This window comes from Anabrus simplex, chromosome 8, assembly GCF_040414725.1.
Source record: "Anabrus simplex isolate iqAnaSimp1 chromosome 8, ASM4041472v1, whole genome shotgun sequence".
NCBI classification, from domain to species: domain Eukaryota; kingdom Metazoa; phylum Arthropoda; class Insecta; order Orthoptera; family Tettigoniidae; genus Anabrus; species Anabrus simplex.
The window spans coordinates 105,557,867-105,578,331 of record NC_090272.1 but is presented as its reverse complement, the minus strand read 5'-3'; the positions used below and the strand labels follow the sequence as shown (position 1 = coordinate 105,578,331).

General features: G+C 40.4%; 1 protein-coding gene across 1 annotated transcript in view; it reads left to right on the top strand.

Moving 5' to 3' along the window:
- The first annotated feature begins 682 nt into the window (after positions 1-682).
- The window catches only part of LOC136878866 (S-adenosylmethionine synthase), a 115,441-nt gene continuing 95,658 nt past the window's right edge, over positions 683-20,465 (top strand). The window contains exon 1 of the mRNA XM_067152424.2: positions 683-710. The gene's annotated coding sequence lies outside the window, so the exon portion shown is untranslated. The remainder of the gene's footprint in view (positions 711-20,465) is intronic.

Genomic DNA, 20,465 nt, shown 5'->3' with positions numbered 1-20,465 from the left:
AGTATTTTTCCTCATAATTAAACAAAATAAAGGTAAGAATAAGCTGAAAAGGCAGCAGGGTTTTATACAATTTTTTTAACAATTCCCAGTTAAAGGCGGCTAAAATGGAATAAAAAAATTATTTTTTCTCCACAAAGTCCCCCTCGCCTCCCCCCCTAGTCACCGCTACAATTTATGTATATATTTAAAAGGATACCTGAACTGGCTAGGTCCAATGAAAACATTAAATAGGTACTGTTGACAAAGATCGAGCAGCTATCAAACAGACACTACTTAGTCACAGCGATAAGAAACGTAATAGGGATTCAGCTTGACACAAGTATGAAGACTGTTCCGATTCGTTTGTAAGATCATATTCCATCCCTGCCGTCCGTTCAGGGCCTCTAAATATGCGTCTTATCCCTGATAATTCTGAAAAACATGATAATCCCTGACCTCTAAAAACTCGTGAATGGAAATTAGTTGCACAAAATACTTGCTTGTAACGGTTACATTGCATATTCTCATCAAAATAATCTTTATAAGTGCCTGTGGTGAAGAAATAAATTATTTCTTCAGGGACGATTAATCCCTGGCGTTGCACGTGGTATTGGCATGCTCGCGGAATGTGACGCAATCACGGTCCCTGAGATTGCTCAACAGCCGTCCGTATAAACTATTCCTCGCGTACGGCCCATTCAGTCGCTCGCCAGCAGCTAGCCAGCACACAGGTACTGTCTTCACACAGATATATTGACCACAATTTGCATGCGTTCAGGACTTTAACTTTAAAACTAAACAGTTCGGTAATGAAATCTTCAATATCGATACTTCAACTATTTAGAATGTAGAATTCCTTATAGTGATATTTGGTATTATTTATTACATTATTTAACAAAATTTTGGATGTTCATACATTTCTAATGAATAACTGACACACTGCTTTATTTTTTAATATAAGTTTTGTGCTTAAGGACTGCTAGTCCGCTAAAAAATGTAGTTCAGATGTTTAAGAACTTAAATTACAAATTATAATTACTTGTGGTATATCAGTAAGTACTTCTCATATAACAATACATTGTTTACATTATTTCAGAATACTCAAATGCCAAAAATTTGAGAGCGATATAGGGTTATTTTATTGTATTCCGTTTGCGTCTCGAATTGGTAAATGGGGGTTGTTCGAGACATCCGTTTCAAGTATGACCCTACTTGTAAAGTCTGATTAGACAAGCTTTTCAAAAAAGAAAACTTGTTCCAAATTTTCAGATTCATGAGACAAAAGTTCATCGCTCTTCTCTAGATTGACAAAAACGAGTCGTATTTCATCTTTATCTTCATTTTTCAACGTGAAGGGCGCAAAGAAGTAATATCCTGACTCTGGCAACAGTCTGTTAGCGACATTTCATTTACTGGTTAGAAACATGTTCTTATCGAGTTCTGTGTACTGTCTATGTTTGTATGTAGGCCTGTGTATGGACGGCAAGCTGAGTACAGAGATAATTGGTTTTCTTATGGAGCACAATATTCATAGAATCTTACTGTGTTAAAGCTTTGATGCCCATCCTACGAAGGATAGGTTAGAGATCCAACATGGTTCGGCTCGAATGACCTCACAATGCACTCAACTGGCTTGTTGACACCTGACTGAATCACATTTTTCTTGCCGTGCAGACAGTATGCGCTGCGACCATAGAACAGAGCCCCTGGCTGGAAGTGACAGTGTTTTTCCATGACAGAGATTGGCCTGGACACTTCTACAAATATATGCACAGCTCCTAAATGAGTTTTTCTTGCTGTGCGGACAGTATGCGCCGCGACCATAGAAGAGAGCCCCTGGAAGGAAATGTGGCTCCGCAAAGGCCACTGTTTCCATGACAGAGACTGGTCAAGATGCTCCTACAAAGTGACAAACAGGAAAGATCAAATTCAATACACTCATATTAAAGATAGTCCGATCGCAATCAGCACACGCCATGACAGTTTCAAACTTCGCGGTTTTCTTATTTTCACAGAATGTGGCAACCCTGTAGCTATACATGATGCGAGGTCTGTCGGAGACAATATGAACAACACTGCTGGCCAGTAGCAATAAAGAAAATGGTCGCATTTCCCAGTTTCACACTTTCTCAGTTTTAATTCTTCTTTATGGCCTTCTCATTAATGTTAGAGCCACTTTTGTATTGTTATTTCATATTTGCATTCAATATGTTGTATTATTTCATTTGAACACCGCAGTCTAACACAGTATGTATACACTTTTCCTAAACTTTTCACCGTCTCCAAATAGTTTGTATCCACGATGCTGTTGCCTCTAACGACCTCCGTGAACTGACATCCGGCTCACCAGGTAAGACTAGCCTAAAATCTGTACCTATTCGTAAACAAAACAAAGGCCCTGCCAACTTAAACATTTTCCCCAACAACAACAAAACTAGTTTAATCAAACAGAAGTGGCTAAAAACTATTCTTATAATCTTCGTTGTCTGTTAGTTGATCTCCGGTAAACAAAATTCTAATGCAAATCCATTGCACTCGCTTTTGCCTTCATAACCTATAACATTATTATTATTATTATTATTATTATTATTATTATTATTATTATTATTATTATTATTATTATTATTATTATTATTATTGTCTGACTCGTTGGCTGAATGGTCATTGTACTGCCCTTCGGTTCAGAGGCTCCCGGGTTCGATTCACGGCCGGGTCAAGGATTTTATTCCTTCTGATTAATTCTTCTGGCTCGGAGACTGGTTGTTTGTGTATGTCCCAACACTCTCCTCTTCATATTCAGACAACACACCACACTACCAACCACCACAGAAACACGCAATAGTGATTACATCACTCCATATAGGGTTGCCGTCAGGAAGAGCATTCGGCCGTAAAACAGGGCCAAATCCACATGTGCGACGCAGTTCGCACCCTCATTCCCATAGGTGTGGGAAAAGTGGTAGAAAAAGATTATTATTATTATTATTATTATTATTATTATTATTATTATTATTATTATCAGCTACAGTAGACCACGGTGACATGATGAAAGCAACCTTAGCAATCAGGTGTATGGGTAGGTAGAATAGCGTCATATGTGCCTGGGTCTAAGAAAAGCCTGCTGAGCCACACATTTAACTATCCCGCGATGACGTAATAGATAAAGACTCTCCCAGTCTGTTGGTTCAGTTCCTTTACAGACCGCCTTGTGTTTGTTCATCAGTAAATACTATACATTGTTGAACAGTATAGCCTGCGATCGTAACACACATAACGGTGTTTCGAGTATATTTCGGCTTCACTCGCCTTAATCATATGATCACCAATCAAATGTTTCACAAACTCTGGACACACATGGATCAGTGATGGTTTCGGCCTCCGGATTCCAAGATCGATTCAAACCTGGCAGAAGTAGTAGGATTTTTAAAGGGAGAAAAGAAGTCCATTCGACACTCCATGTCATACTACCGTTGACTTGTAAAAGATATCTTGTGATTGTAGCACGTTTGGTGTTTACCCAACAAAATTAAAACTCTACCATAGATCGCCCAATAGTTATGATTTCTCTGCCATCTGGTGGAATAAAACAGAACGTCGAAATCGACACGCATTCGGTCTGAAGGACATCAAATCAAAATGTCTGCAATACGATTGCTGAGACCAGAATATTATTATTATTATTATTATTATTATTATTATTACTATTTTACACACAGATTTCTCCCGGACCACAAAGCAATAGTCATTCAGCCGGGCTGAGTGGCACAGACGGTTAAGGCACTGGTTTTCTGAGCCTAAGTTGGCAGGTTCGATCCTGGCTCAGCCCGGTAGTTTTTGAAGCTGCTCAAATACGTCAACCCCGTGTCGGTAGATTTACGGGCACATAAAAAGGAACTCCTGTGGGACAAAATTCCGGCACCTCGGCGTCTCCGAAAACCGTCAAAAGTAGTTAGTGGGACGTAAGAACTATAACAGTATTATTAATTCTCATTTACAGCGGCCAAACAAATAGAGAACAACATTGTCCTTTTATGAACTATCAACTCCGAGCTATGGTGACGGTTGAACTTTGTTGAGACATTTTACCCCATAACATTGGTAGTAATGATTATTTAAAGGGGAAGTACATCTCCTATAACTATCCCTTATTAACTCCAAGCAGAAGAGAAAATGGAAAAAGGAGCCTTCCAAAAATGAAGGTATCGACAAAAGAAAGACCGATCACTAAGGAGAGAAGAAATCAGCTGCAAGCCTAGTATGGAGCTTTGAGTAGAGCTGTCTCTTCGGGTTTCCATGCGTGTACCTCGAGCGTCAATTTCCTGCATTCTCTTCAGAGGAACTGAGATTGGGATTCAGCAGTATACCAAAACTGCAATGATCGACCGAAGCAGTAGCAGCGATTGGGGCACAAACATTTATAGAAACATATAAAATACCCGTTTTTTGAGGAATGTAACGGGGGAGGGAGGGGATAACCAGAATTGAAAACAGTTACAAAAGTGTAACTTCAGTGATGTTCTCTGAAATAATTTCGACAGAGTACAGTAAAGGTTCACGAGATTTTGATCCAATTCTTTATAATAAAACTTTCTGCAAAAGAACAATAATTACACGTGTATTGCAATGAAATAGAAATACAGCGTGATTATACAATTAAAATCATTTAGTATATTTGAGTACACCCTTAAGAAAAACAGACAATAAGTAGAACTACAGACATATTGACTGAGAGAGACTGGCCGACTGACGAATACGCGCGGCAAGCAGGTGAATCATACATCAGTGCCCATGACCTTGGCAAAAATATACCCCTGCTACCCTTCCTCCCAGCACATGCTTACACGCTACTGTGCGAGTTCCCACTGCTTGCTGTGGCGCTGTACGAATCGGTTAGCCGCGACGCACGACAATTTGTACGTATTTCCGCAAAGTATTTTTCTTGATAATTAAGGAAATTGAAAGAAATAATGAGCTGATAAGACAACAGAGTCTGTATATTAAAAAAAAATTCTAGTTTCAAGCGGCTAAAGTGGAATAAAAATGTAATGCTTTGTCCAAAGTGGGGAGGGGGCGACTGCCATCCCCCTTCCCCGTAAACGCCACCACTGGATCGAAGATGAAATAAAAACACGAAATGAGGACTGGGCTAACGAGATGCCTAAGCAATACATTTGTTTCTTAAAGCAAGAATTGTATCCGTCTTGTTCATATAAGTGCATCTGAGGAGTGTCTGTTCAAGAGGCACTATTTCCGCCCTAAGCAAGTTGTGGAAAAGTGAAAGGAAATGTATAATAAAAGGCACATTGAATGTACCCTTGATCGGGTGTAGTACTACTTTAAAGGAATTACATCTTTCTGGTCTGAATTGCTCATGGCATTCGATAGCATTCAACTGCTACAATGCACGTGGACGAAATACTAAAAATTATTTTGAAGTGGAAACTGCACCTTTTGAACACACTCTTCATTTATACACTAACGACGTTATATTTCTGGTGGGCAGTCTCCTACTTACCCCAACCACCGATGCCGCCGCTTATTATTATACAGGTATTGTTAACGAACTTCCCGCTCCAAGCTCTTTTCTATCCCACAGTCGCCGAAAACCTGTTTGTGTTATTGCTACATTAAGTGCTTTGTATGGTTAAGTTAGTAACGTTACTTGGAAGCTTTAATGATCAAAGAGTAGACCTTAATTATGACCCTATTCAGGTTGAACCCTCTTCACTCTACCATCCCTCTTGTTCTGAATTTTCGTTCAGTGGTAGACAAGTCATACTTCGGGGCAAAACATGACCTCGCCTCACACAGTATTATTCTATAGCGACAGCGAGGTGTCTATTAGCTGCTTATAGGATTTACTACGCCTACTGTAGCCGGAGTTGTCAAATTGTCTACTGCACTCGACACGAAGAGACAGTAAAGATTGAAGAGAGTAGTTTGATAACTCCCTCAATACTAAACAAGGATCACAACTCTGCAGGGTGTGATTGACTGTTGGCTTCCAGCTCGCTTCCAGGAACAGAGGCAATTTTGCTTTGTCCCCAAGTATATTCCTTAAACAGCATGGCTCCAGTGCTTTCGCAAGTCAACAGGAGTCTGTTAATAAGTGGAAGGTTACCTTTCTCTCCGGATCAACTTACACCTGCAATGCCACATGCAGTATTTTGTATCACTAACAGTGCATTATTTTAGAGTGGTTTAAATAACATTTTTATTATTTGATTATATAATTTGAAAGTTTTACGCACACTAAAAGAAACATTTAAAATTAACCCCGCTTGAAAAAAATAAAGTTATTTATCTCTTACGTAAGATTCAAATTTATATCGTAAAGATGTTGCGTAGTTAATTTTTCATTTGAATGGACGAAGTTTGTGAAAAGCTTCTCTGTTATACAACGTATGCACTGTGAAACTCGCCTAAACCTATTATACAACAAATATTAATGGGTATTGATGTGCAATTCTTCTGCACTGTATCGTATCTTTAATGATAACCTAATCTCCAGAACCAAAACCTCTAAATAATTTATCACTACTGCCCATAAAGCGTCAAAAAAGACTTCATATATTAATAAGCAAACGAACAACTCTCTCTTAGATGTACTTATACCATTCGGCACAAATAAAGACTATACTATACAGCTAGCTATTTTTATTGTAATAAAATTGTCTTTACACTTTCGATCATGATTTCCCAGTTTATACACCGGACAAATGTACACTAATCCGCACAAGTATTGGCCTGTAAAGAAAGATTTACTTTTACACACTCCCAAAACGCGAGCTTTGAGGCTTTCGGTTCAGATGGTCCCGGATTCTGATTTCCGGACGGGTCAGGGATTTTAATCACGTTTGATTATTTTGGCTCGGGGCTGTAGTGTTTGTGTTTGTCCCAATTCTCTCCTCTTCATATGTACACAACACTACCAACCACCTCAAAACAAACATAGGGTTGACATTAGGAGGGGCATCCGGCCGCAAAATAGGGCCAAATCCGTATGTGCTACACAATTCGCATACGCGACCTCACAGGTGTGGGGGGGGCGGTAGAATAATAAATAAATAAATAAATAAATAATTAATAATAATAATAATAATAATAAACTCAGTTAAAAAAAGCAGTCAACAACCATCATTTTGCTGAGAAAATTAATACCAGGACCAATAAATCATGGACTGAAGAGCGGAGGATTTCAGTGTCCACATGAAGAGATTTTGAGAAAAGAAAAAAATCATCAGCTAAATAAGTTCTATCGCGCTCCACAAATGGGCATAACTCTGTAAATAAATAATAATAATAATAATAATAATAATAATAATAATAATAATAATAATAATAATAATAATTAGTGATGGGCAGTCTGAGACGACGTCTCGGGATTTCTCGAGACTAGCGCAGACATTATTTCTCGCGAGAAATTTCGAGAAATCTCGAGATCGTTGTCCCCACAATGTGCGGCTAGCAGCGTGTCGTAGGTCTGCAGGTAGTCGGAGCTGAATGTTGTTTGTTCCGAATATGCGAATAGCCAATCACGGGCCTTCTCATTTTCGTAAATACAGTACGTGTCAACAAGCGACTAGGGCGTTCATTTATACCGAGGTCTATTTTGACACAGTATAACATAATTATAAAGGATACGCATTCGGGCATTATATACACTGGCAGGTACACGAATGAGTGGTTTAAGTACAGAACCTGACGGCTACTGTAGGAACACGTACCTGGATACTAGATGCGCCTTGCTGCATATGCAACCACCATTACGCATGAGTGGAATGTGCAATCTAAATTGCTGTAGAGTATTCGCGTCATAATTAGGTGGGTACTTCGATATGACGGTGCAATGTGAACTGTGTCGAATTGTACGCGACAACTTGAAGACGATGTCCGAAAAGCAACGTACTACGTAAGTCGTGGATGTCGGTTATTTTTAAGAGATGTCACATAGCACAGCCCACTGTGTTGCTTATTCAAAAGAAGTAAAATACATCGGCAGAAATACTTCTCGGATGATCCGGCACTCACAAACGCATAATATCAATGAAGAGGAATCGTCACAGAACACCTCCGGCCCGGTCTGAATCACAAGAAACTACCCTGCCGACAACGATTGTGAGGCATCCAGGTAGGTTTACATCCTAATAATTATTATTCACAAATTATACTGGTTATTCAGCTAAGAAGTCCACCTGACAACTCGTGAACAGTTTAAGATACTGGCATTCTGTATTCACTTTCGTTAATGGTAAGAAGCTCATAGTTCAACATGCAGTGCTTTCATAGGATTTTGACAAAATTTATCGTCACACACGTTTCCATGTGAGAACTGCTGATGATAACTATCAAGCTTACACTCGTAGTTACTGGGACGTCGCACAGCTCGCAGCACACGAGAATCGGTCTCGAGAGCGTTGCCAATCACCCCTGTTACACGTTCCACTCATGTGTAATGGGGGTTGCGTATGTAGCAAAGCACATCTTCCCCGTCTCAGGTTCGAATAATGCACGTCTCTAGTATCCAAGTAGGTGTACATCCTATCTACAGTTATTCACAAATTATGCATTGTTATTCACCTAAGATGTCCATCCCAAATAAGTCGTGAACAGTTTAAGATACTCACATTCTGTTTCCACTTTTTTTTTTTTTTTTTGCTAGTTGTTTTACGTCGCACCGACACAGGTAGGTCTTACGGCGACGATGGGACTGGAAAGGGCTAGGAGTGGGAAGGAAGCGGCCGTGACCTTAATTAAGGTACAGCCCCAGCATTTGCCTGGTGTGAAAATGGGAAACCACGGAAAACCATTTTCAGGGCTGCCGACAGTGGGGTTCGAACCTACTATCTCCCGAATACTGGATACTGGCCGCACTTAAGCGACTGCAGCTATCGAGCTCGGTGTTTCCACTTTAGTTAATGGTATTAAGGGGTTCATAGTTGAACATGCAGTACTTTTCCAGGCTTTTGACAAAATGTATTGGCTCACACGTTTTCATAAGAGAACGTTATTTCACGCAATAACTGCCAATGATATACTATCAAGTTTACAGTCGTAGTTACTGGTACGTCGCACAGCTTGCGCTACAGGAGGATCGGTCTGGGGATTCTCGCGAGAGTCTCGAGATCTGCGACGTCAGTCTCGAGAGTCTCGAGCGAGAGCGTTGTCCATCAATAATAATAATAATAATAATAATAATAATAATAATAATAATAATAATAATAATAATAATAATATATGATGATGATGATGATGATGATGATGATGATGATTCTCGAAACGCGAGGATATTCGTAAACGGTAGATAGTCGGTGGCCGAAGAGACGATACCTAGAACTCCTACTACCTGCAGAATATGTTCATCCTGGGAATGAAGAGGGTTAGTGTAAAAAGACGTGTGTGATAAGGGAAGAGGCGAAGTGTCCCAGCCAGACAGTGCTCCAAGGTAAGTAAATAGTGCTCACTGCAAATGTAAAAAATCAACAGCATATAAGAACAGAAGCTAAATATTCTGAATAAGATAAACAAATAAAAAGTATATTGCATACGAAGGACGCAAGTTTTAGAGAGTACGTCATGTATTAAGGTATTGCAAGATTATCTCTTATAGTTATCGTCATAAGCTTTGACATCATTTTCATAAGCAAGCCTAATCAAACAGGTCATGGCCGTGGCAAGACACGACCATGTCATTCAAACTTATCAAAATTAGTTCACAAGAAAGCTTCTCATTGCGCATTTATCGAACATCAGGCCAGGGATAACAAATCTACTGCATGTGTAATTAGAAGACGTTGATAATTGAAATTAACTTAGGTTTTCACATTCAATTAAGATGTTCACCAAGTAATTTATAAACCGTTACAGATATCGAAAATCTGTTTTCACTTTCTGTACCTAATGTTACGAAAGTTTTCATAATCGAACTTGCAGTACCTTTCCAAGTTGTCAATACCTGACGAGATGTTGCCACTAACTTCGGTTTTTTAACAGAATTACATTGCTTTCAAATGGAATTACTGTTTTCTACACCTAGCATTAGATTCATGCACATTGTTTATTCAGGGCTGTGATTATTCGACAAATGATTCTCGAGAAAATGGAATGTCTTCAAAACATGCTTCATGGGCCGCTCTATTCGATTCGAATGAATCGCTAATCAGGTGGCCAACGCACGTGTTGCCTATGAAGGAGCCTCCTCATGACGTAGGCCTACCGAGGTCTTTCACCCTCTTCTGACAAGTAGATATTTAATCAAAGGCACTGAATGTTTGGAATTTTTCAACAATTACATTACACTGACTGACCATTGTTGTTAGTTGAGGTGTGCTTTCTCTTCTGCTGCCATTCGTCTCCGTTGGATGGCATTACTACTGCAATTATACAAATACTAACCCGTCAAAGATGGATGAGAGAGCTAGTTTGTATATGAAATATACTAGTTCAATAGGTCCTTCGGGACATCGGTCTAAAACACCCGCAGTGCCAGTCTGCTACTATCTGTTGATAATAAAGCGTTTCCGCATAATTAATTATTAATAGCTCAGCTGTTATGTGTAGACTGTTATGATGCAATATTTGCTCGAAAGACAAGTAGCATCGCATGTTCTGAGCCAAAGGTGATGTTGGTCATGGTACGTCTGAAACCCCATCATCGGCAGCCATGAAGATGGTGGGGTTTTTTTTTTCCTTCCCATTATCTTACTCGGCAAACGTTGGAGGCTGTACCTCAACTAAGGCTACGGATCCTACTTTTCCTCCCAAGTTGTTGGACTAACCATATTCGCTATAACCCAGTTCAGGTATATTGTAGAGATGTAATGAACGTACTCATTAGGCCAATAACCAAAGCTAAATACTTTTCCTATATAAACTACAAAAAGTATCAATATGAAAGAGTCAGACTGGTTATTCGAAGCCTTTTATCGCATGCTAGTAATCTTTCCGGTCGATGAACTTCCAACTTCCTTCATTTATTACATCGAGCTTTTATCATTTTCTCCTACATCATTTATTGCAACCCAGTTTTAACATTTTTTACATCTAACCCTTTCTCATTCACGAGATATGACAACTGTTTATAGCTCTTGAAACGTCATGCGTTTATTCTTCCTAGATGCATTAAAGATAAGTGAGTTTGCTCTGCAATATCATCTTATATGTGTTTACAAATGCTCTTCACACAACACCAGATACGAAGTGCGAATCAGTGATGTAACTAAGGAAGTTTCTCTCAATAATAATAATAATAATAATAATAATAATAATAATAATATATATATTTTCATATATTTCATATATTTTCATCAGTGGCAGTTCGTGGTAAAACGGCTATATATTCCACAAGCCGTACGAGGTACATTGCTCATTGTATATTAGGTCGGATGTGAGGGGTTAGGGAGCTAAAGATGTTCACCTCAAATTACTCATAAAGATATACAAATTATTATTATTATTATTATTATTATTATTATTATTATTATTATTATTATACGCCCCACTACCGGTACCTACTTTTACGGTTTTCGGAGATTCTGAGGTGCCGGAATGTTGTCCCGCAGGAGTTCTTTTACGTGTCAGGAAATTTACTGATGCGAGGCTGACGTATTTGAGTACCTTCAAATACCACCGGATTGAGCCAGGATCAAACTTGCCAAGTTGGGTTCAGAAGGCCGAGCTACTCAACCCGGCTTTCCTTTACAATTGTATTAACTGCACACGTAAATAAGAAACTGGAGCACCCAGAAATTACATTCCTTCCTGACGTTAATATTTATCGTGCGCTGAACACTCTTAACATGGAATTTCTTACGGAAAGGAAACCCACATCCCGCTACCCCGGTGTGTACTTGCGGCGGTCAACTGAGGGTAATAGGCCTACAACACATCCTTACGGAGTGCGCGGATCTGACCGATCTGCACCGTAGTTTAAAACTTCGAGTACCATCTCCATCCTACGATGGCGAGCTGTCAGCAAGTCTCGTCATCCGTTTTATGAGGGATAGTGGCTTTCTCATCGTGTTCAAATGTGGATTTTCTTCTTATTCTGCTTCCTCTTCTACCGTTTTCCCACACTTGTGGGGTCGCACTGTGTCGCACAGGTGGATTTGGCCTTGTTTTTCGGCTGGATGCCCTTCCTGACGCCAAACCTATATGGAGGGATGTAATCACTATTGCGTGTTTCTGTGGTGGTTGGCAGTATAATGTGAATATGAAGAGGAATGGGTGCTGGAACAAACACAAACACCCAGTCCGCGAGCCAGAAGAATTAATCAGGCGCGATATAAATCCCCGACCCGGCCGGGAATCAAACCCGGGACCCTCTGAACCGAAGGCCTCAACACAGACCATCCAAAGAGTCGGACTTAAACGTGGCATTTCTATTTGTTTTTAATTTTTAATTTTCTTAGCCATGTTATTTTGACTCTGTTTTATCTATGTTTAATATGTTCTTTACATGTTTAATCACCAGGCGAGTTGGCCTTGCGGTTAGGGACGCGCGGCTGTGAGCTTGTATCCGAGAGATAGTGGGTTCGTGGTATTCCGTGGTTTCCCATTTTCACACCAGGAAAGTGCTGGGGCTGTGCCTTAATTAAGGCCACGGCCGCTTCCTTCAAACTCCTAGACCTTTCCTCTCCCATCGTTGCCATCGTCGCCATAAGACCTATCTGTGTCGGTGGAACGTGAAGCCAATAGCAAAAAAAAAAAAAAAAAAAAAAAAAAAAGTTTAATTTGAATGGAATATAATACAGTATTTCACCTTTAAGGCCTTATTTAATGTTATTACATTTTAATCCAACTTTGTCATTTTGTAAGAAAATAAGGCATTGCGAATTAGATCCACTGATTATATTAGATTCATAATCATTCTTATCGTCTTTTTTTTTAATTCTAGTCAGTGGGTCATTATAAATTATCATTTCATGTCGTCTCATCTTGTACCATTAGGGGCCGATGACCTAGATGACGGCCCCCTTTAAAAAGCAATCATCATCATCATCATCATTTAACACAGAGGTCGTTTAGTAAAGAATGAATCTAACTCTAATGTTTCTGTTCGAATTACATGACTATTGTCCACCAGATAAAATAATATGAACAAGTTTTTTTCTGTTTCTAGCATTCGTACCGTTAAGCCTTGTGTAACCTCATTTTTTAGACGGTTGTAACACAGAAATGTAATGCTGGACGATGGCCGTTTTGAGTACTTTGTCAGGAAACGAACGAAAGAATATTTTCATCAGTGGCAGTTCGTGGTAAAACGGCTATATATTCCACAAGCCGTACGAGGTACATTGCTCAGAGTGTATTAGGTCGGATGTGAGGGGTTAGGGAACTAAAGATGTTCACCTCAAATTACTCATAAAGATATAGAAAAGTTGCTTTAATTTTTAGTAATATTATTACGAAGGGGGTATCATAATGGAACTTTCCACTACTCCAAATGGCCAGTTTGTGCCAAGATAATAGTACTAACTTTATAAATGGAACTATACTGTTTTCTACAACTAGTGTTCGTCATAGATATTGTAAATTCAGGAGTAGGATTATTTTCAAAATCCGACAAGTAGTTCTCGAAAAATGGAATGTCTTCAAACAAATTTTATTCGCCACCCGTGGACCGCCCTATTCGAATGAATCACTAACCAGGAGGCCAAGACACGCTCTAAGTAGATAGTTTCTTTTAAGCCGACGCATGAAACGAAGAGGATGAAATTTTGTTCTGTAAGATGGAATTGCCAGCGTGCTACGGCACATTAGCATATCGATGCGCTAGTTCTAATACAGCGTATCTGACAGTCCCCCTTCCTTACCATTTTCCTTTATATATATATATATATATTGTTCCAGTGTGTTTCATTAAACGGCTCTCACAGTCAGATATCCATATCTTTATTAGTACTCAACATACCAACCTTCTTTAGTGCAAATACGGCAAATTGTTTCCTAAAAATAGATACTGCTGCCAGTGTTCACTGCAGTAGGATCTAGGGAAGAAGTTGCCTACTCGGTCGGTAGAGCATGTATGTGTGATGCAGCCAGACTGCGATAAAAATACGCTCTCGTTTTGTTCGTCCCTGACCTACACCTATATTCGTTCAAATAAATCTGTCTTCACAGAGGTGTGATGGTGTGAATTTCGTTTTTTGGAACTAAACAGAATGATTATCAGCCTCTGTTAACCCTTTGTAGGTCATTGATAGAAGAATGTATCAACTTTCCAACCTATTCTTAAGTTACAATTTACGAAATCGGTTATCAATCAATATGTCGTAAGATTGTTACTTCGATTTTGAGAAAAGTAAGAGCGATTCTAAATTTATGGAACCCACGAACCTATTACGCTGACGTAGCAGGGGAAGAGGTGATACTCCCACGTGGCGCGTCCCAGGTGGCGGATAGGGGGGTCCTAACCGGCTTGCCGGCGGACTTGAAGGAAATAAAATACCTCTCGCGGACCAAACACACTACCCCCTGCGGGGGGGGGGGGACGCACATGTAGAATACACCCGCGGTATCCCCTGCCTGTAGTAAGAGGAGACTAAAATGGGCGACCAAGGGATGATTGAATCAGAACCATGAAACTACTTGTGATTAGTACCATCACGCGGGGAACACCATGGGTCGCCTTTACTTGCGAGTAGTACCAGTCTGTTAGGTACTCAATAGTTTTGGGATTCGTAGCAGGGGGTTCACTGTGTGTTTCCAGTACCTGTGATTTGTACCACTAAATGCGGAACACCACGGGTCTGGGCGTTGCCTGTGATTAGTACCATTATGTGAGACACACCACGGGTCTGAGGGTTGCCCCAGTTTGTCCTCCTGAATTCCAACTTTATCTTCATATTGTGATCTTTCCTACTTTTATAAACGCCATTCAAACTTATTCGTCTACTAATGTCATTCCACGCCAACTCTCCGCTGACAGCTCGGAACATACCACTTAGTCGAGCAGCTCTTCTTCTTTCTCTCAATTCTTCCCAACTCAAACATTGCAACATTTTTGTAACGCTACTCTTTTGTCGGAAATCACCCAGAACAAATCGAGCTGCTTTTCTTTGGATTTTTTCCAGTTCTTGAATCAGGTAATCCTGGTGAGGGTCCCATACACTGGAACCATACTCTAGTTGGGGTCTTACCAGAGATTTATATGCCCTCTCCTTTACATCCTTACTACAACCCCTAAACACCCTCATAACCATGTGCAGAGATCTGTACCCTTTATTTACAATCCCATTTATGTGATTACCCCAATGAAGATCTTTCCTTATATTAACACCTAGGTACTTACAATGATCCCCAAAAGGAACTTCCCCCCATCAACGCAGTAATTAAAACTGAGAGGACTTTTCCTATTTGTGAAACTCACAACCTGGCTTTTAACCCCGTTTATCATCATACCATTGCCTGCATCATTCACGAGCCCATAAATTTTAAAACTCAGATTTATTCAACTACCGAAACTAAAGCAGAGTATTTTACCATTTCAGAATCAAATTAAACATTTTAATGGCTATATCAACAATATTGTGAGCAGCCCACATAGTTCACATATTACTAAAAAGCCTATAATATGTATGTATGAAAATAAACCATCGTTCACTTTTGTATATCTCTAAGGATAACTGAAATAAGGGCCACGAAATTAACGAAAAATATTATACGATAACCTTAACGACATTTTATTATAAAAATATAACATTGTCGTAATTTAAGAAAACGCAAGTGCATGTTGTTTGCAGTTTTTTGTGCGATTTGACGTGGAATGTCCCGTATTGTTCGACTTTCTCGTGCTGCCACGTAACAAAAGTAACTTCAAAGTAAACTAGGGTAAATTCGAATCGTTTTCCTTTTACTTTAAATGTTTAATATCATGGAATTAAACTCATGTTAAAATACGTTAAAACCAGAAGAATACATACTAAGAGTTTGGAAAGAGAAAGTACACCACACGTTCCGGTACAAACAGGCTTAGCGTCGATAGATGTAGAGTGGGTTTCGGCCCTTGGGTTTCATCCCTTAAGAGGCCGCAGCTTGTCCGTGGTCCAACAGCTCTGTACTCTGACCGGCCAACCGAGCAGAGGAAAGGTGGCCACGGCTCTACCGTGGCTCTACGCCTCTGCATTCGGGAGACGGGACAGGGGCACAGGGCTGGAGTTCACGCCTGGCCCCACCTGTCGGCTGTCCTGAGAATGGTTTTTCCGTGGTTTTCCATTCTCCTGCACTAAGGCGAATGCCGCGGCAGTTCGTAGTATAGGCCACGGCCGCCCACCCCCTCACCTTCACCGCACATCTTCACCGTAACAAATCTCCCGGCCTGAGAGACGGCGTAACCGTCTAAGAGGCCCGCCTCCCCCTTCAGGGGAGGAATGAAAACATTTAGTAGTATAGTACTAGTACAAGCTTAGTCGTCAGTCGTCATGGAAAACTAAAAGTTTTTCAGCTACTGCGATGCATTCTCGAAACGAAGTGTTCATCATCTTAATATCTTCATTGTATTCCTGAAGGCGTACAAAAGCATAACGTCGTGTGAAAATATTGATGGGAATTAGTTTCTTCGTCTACAACTGCTAATTAAAAGTGCGAAATTCTCCTTTTCACGTTCCATGTACCTAAAATTATCGACGGGATCCACTTGATCAAAAATTAGCCCTATTTTATTAAATTGTTTGTTGAAAACGGTACGGTAGGTTTTTGCGTAAACTGCTTGTGACACGCTGGAAGATGGCACAAGTCGGCACATCACAACCATTCTCAGGACAGCCCCTCCGCCTCCCGAATGTAGAGCTGCGAGGCTAGCCAAAACTAGCCGTGTTAAGTCGAATCCAAGATTACAGCCCAATGGGCTCCAGACAAGGCAGCACTACAAGAAAATCTTAAGTGTATTGTTAGTTGCAACTATTGAAGGAGACTCCTACCACAGGCCTGACTGGATAATTGCTTCCAAAGGGGCTTTTCTAGCGCAATTTCCAATTGCGACTTGTTTAGGTTTTCCCATTTTCGTTATACTGTAATGTTGCTACCACTTCCAGATTTTCCTCGACTGATAGCAAATGTATGACCTTCGAATTGAAGAGAGCTTTCCTGGAGAAAGGAGTGTTCCAAATATTGGACCATTCCACTATTCTTCATTATGCAGCAGTAGGAAACTGTGCAGCAATGGGAATCGTGTGGCCTATCGTATTCTATGCATTACATGTCCAAAGGCATCATGCAGTTTCGCCGGACGAACACGTCGGGTATGAGCGCTGACCCGTTGTTCATTTCTACGATCCAAGTTCTGGACATAGAAATTGATCAACACGGCACAGTACATGAAATGTGAATCGCACTTTATTTTCGTAAATGATACTTCTGCTCTATCCGACAAGCAATTCTCGACACTCACGTGCTTATTATCTCTGACTTAAATGATTTTATAGGTCTAATGTGCCATGGTTAGAAATTATCTGTCACGGGACATGTCTTTTTTTATCATCTCCTTGAAAGATGCCAAGTGAACCGTGCATTGAGAAAGGGCGGTCGCTGATCTGTAGATTTATCGTCCTTTTTTCGTCATACGAAATCACAGCGATTGACCTATACACAAGGTCTTGTATCCCTTGAGATTAGATGTTAGGTCAATGCAGACTCACATTATACACCCGGAATGAATTTGTAACTGCAAGTTATGTAAACATTAAGCAGTTGGAAAAGATTCACCTGTGGATAACGCTCGTAATATTTCTTAGTATGCTCTACCATGTCCCGTGTTGCATTACTAAGACTCGAATAATTATGCGCTTAAATATTTTTAACTAAATATGTTTAACTTCTTTACATATTTAAGTCGTTTTTAATAATTAAATACATATTCCGGCGTATTTATTGTTAAGTACATATTTTCTATATTCGGTGGTAGGTTCTACTTCTTAAATGTCTCCCGCCCACAGTTTCCATCCTTGGCAATCCCAGCAGTTCGCTCTTTCGCTTCGTCAGTGCACCCTTGTTTCTGTATTCTATTTCAAAACAGGAATTCCCCGGTCATTAAGCACAGCAGACAATGGAGTCTCATTATGTCTTATTTGCCCCTCCACTAGACCGTACCCATCAGGAAATTTTATACTTGGGGACAGAACATGACGACCTCGCCTCACACCACTACTCTCAAGTGGCATCACGGTGTCTATTAGCGGCTTATAGGATTTACTACATCTACTGTACCGTAGCCGGAGTTGTCAAAGCGTCTACTGCACTCGACACGAAGGAAGGGTATAGGCTGATGAAACTGGAAGAAAGTGGTTTGGCAACCTCCACGTCAAACAAGGATCACTCAGAACTCGTTAACTCAGCAGGGTGCAGGGTACGATTGACGGCTGCTGGCTTCTAGCTCGCTTCCAGGAACGGAGGCAGTCATGTTTTGTTTCCCAAGTATACCTGAAATTACAGTTTCTTCTTCTTCTTCTTCTTCTTCTTTTCCTGTCGCTTTTCCCACACCTGTGGGGTCGCGGGTGCGAACTGCGTCGCACATGTGGATTTGGCCCTGTTTTACGGCCGGATGCCCTTCCTGACGCCAACCCTCTATGGAGGGATGTAAGCACTATTGCGTGTTTCTGTGGTGGTTGGTGGTGTAGTATGTTGTCTGAATATGATTAGGAGAGTGTTGGGACGGACATATACACCCAGTCCCCGAGCCAGAAGAATTAATCAGAAGCGATTAAAATCCCCGGCCCGGCCGGGAATCGAATCCGGGACCCTCTGAACCGAAGGCCAGTACGTTGACCGTTCAGCCAACGAGTCGGACTATACCTGAAATTACAGTATTATGTCAAATTTGTAAGAGGTACATAGACTGACAGTGTGGAGTTCTCGTTTCAACAAATAAGATGCGTCCCAAAAATGCGAGAAATGTTATTTTGAACCGTTTTGTGCAAAAGTTTGGAGAAGTTTAAAAAAACTGATGGAACTATTATTTTGCAACATTTGTGAGAAACCCGTAGCGTTCGCAAGTTACACAACATACAGGGTTATTCAGCTAAATAGTTCACCACAAATATCTACTGATCTGTTAAAGATATAGACATTCTGTTTTCAAATTCTTAAATTGCATTAAGAGGCTCATAAAACACTGTCCAATTCATCTCCATCACGTACGTAATTACCAAGAAACCGTTAGCAACTTTGTTGTTTTAAATGTGATTGTACTGATTTTACCCAACAGAACATCTAAGAATTAAGTGATAAGTTCAGTGATGAGCTTATTTTGCAAATCCGACGAGTACTTTTGGAGATATTGAAGGGTTTCGTATCTGCAGGCATTAAGAGAGAAAGTGATGCGTCATTCGCTCTGATGTAGAGCGCATGCTGCGTGACTCATGCCTTGTTGATAAACACACATACCTTAAAGAGTTTATGATTGACTCTACATTTCCCTGCGCGATAAAAGTGGTTGAAAAGGTCGAGAATGAAACGCTGCTCCTAAAAATAAAAATACCTTAACCAAATTGTCTAAATAGTGGTATATGCTAGCATACCAGCGGTAATTTCGCAACTCGACCACTGCCTGATGCTAAGGTACATCGATCTTACATGATGGCTTTAAGGAGGACCAAAGAACCCAACAATCACGTTCTTCGTTAATATTTTCATCGTTTTTTCCAATGACCATGTCTTTCATTGGTTTTTAAAATTAGTATTTATTTCACTTCATGTACTGTGTACTCATGAGGACAATGAATCACTTTGAAAGTATTGCAATTTCCTTGTGTTATGTCGTCTCTTTCCGATTCAACGTCAATGAAACAAAAGTGTTGTAACTCCGAAATGCTGTATCTACATCATACTTTTGTTTCTCCGGGACCGCTCGAGATAAGAGCGAGAGTATGTTTTTAGTTGCCTGCTGACATTTCTTGATGTATACAGTACTTTTCCGTCCATCTCTTGGCACAGGCCAGAGTAAAGTATAGCTTCCACCGAAGCCCCAGTCTCATCCATGGATGTGACGATATGGAAGTTGCTGGGGTATGGGTGGTGGTGATGAGTACTGGCATTCGGAGCACAATTAGTGCGTCTGAGTGTTGCTCATAGGGTCTTTTTTTTTAAAATAAACATGCCATTTATTCGCGGCGTGGACCTAAGTTCTTTTGCCCCTACTTTGCACCATATGTTATGAATCTGCGTGTATCTGGAAATTGCGGAAGTGTTTAATGTGAGGAAAGGAACATTAAAGACGATACAAATACTCAGTCCCCAGGACTGGGATATTAATAATGTACAATTATAAGCCCCTGGCCCGGCCGGGAATCGAACCCGCGGCCGTCGGATGACAGGCGAACGCGTTGCCCCCAAACACCTCGGGGCCGAACTGTTCATAGGGTTAGTCGAGGTACAATAGCACTGCCTGGCCCAGTGAGGAAAGCAATGGCAAACAACCTCACTCCTCATATTGCCTGGTACACCTCATTTTGGTGCTACCATTGCTTTTTGTGGTTTTCCTATAACTGTAT